Here is a 298-nt window from a genome sequence, read left to right as displayed (position 1 = left end):
TGAGACAATAGCTTTCTGGAGCTTTCTCGAACGCTAATTGGCCGGCCTCAGTCCCTTTCCCTTTGCTGAAGCCGTGTCTTTGAAAACGGTAAATCAATAACAATGATTCATAAAAAAATGTGTTTCATGGACTTTTTTCACTGCAAGTTGAAAGGGGGGTTTAACAAGCTCATCTAATGGAGTTCGACAACGCACAAAAAATACAATATAAACTTTCGTCTGCAAAGGTTAGCTGGACGCTTATCTAACTTCCCTTTCCTCGCTACTCGATACTCCTTTCATTATATGTTTGGTGTTT

Source organism: Penaeus monodon, chromosome 19 (assembly GCF_015228065.2).
Source record: "Penaeus monodon isolate SGIC_2016 chromosome 19, NSTDA_Pmon_1, whole genome shotgun sequence".
Lineage (NCBI taxonomy): Eukaryota > Metazoa > Arthropoda > Malacostraca > Decapoda > Penaeidae > Penaeus > Penaeus monodon.
The sequence above is the reverse complement of the archived record's forward strand: the minus strand, read 5'-3'. Positions refer to the sequence as shown.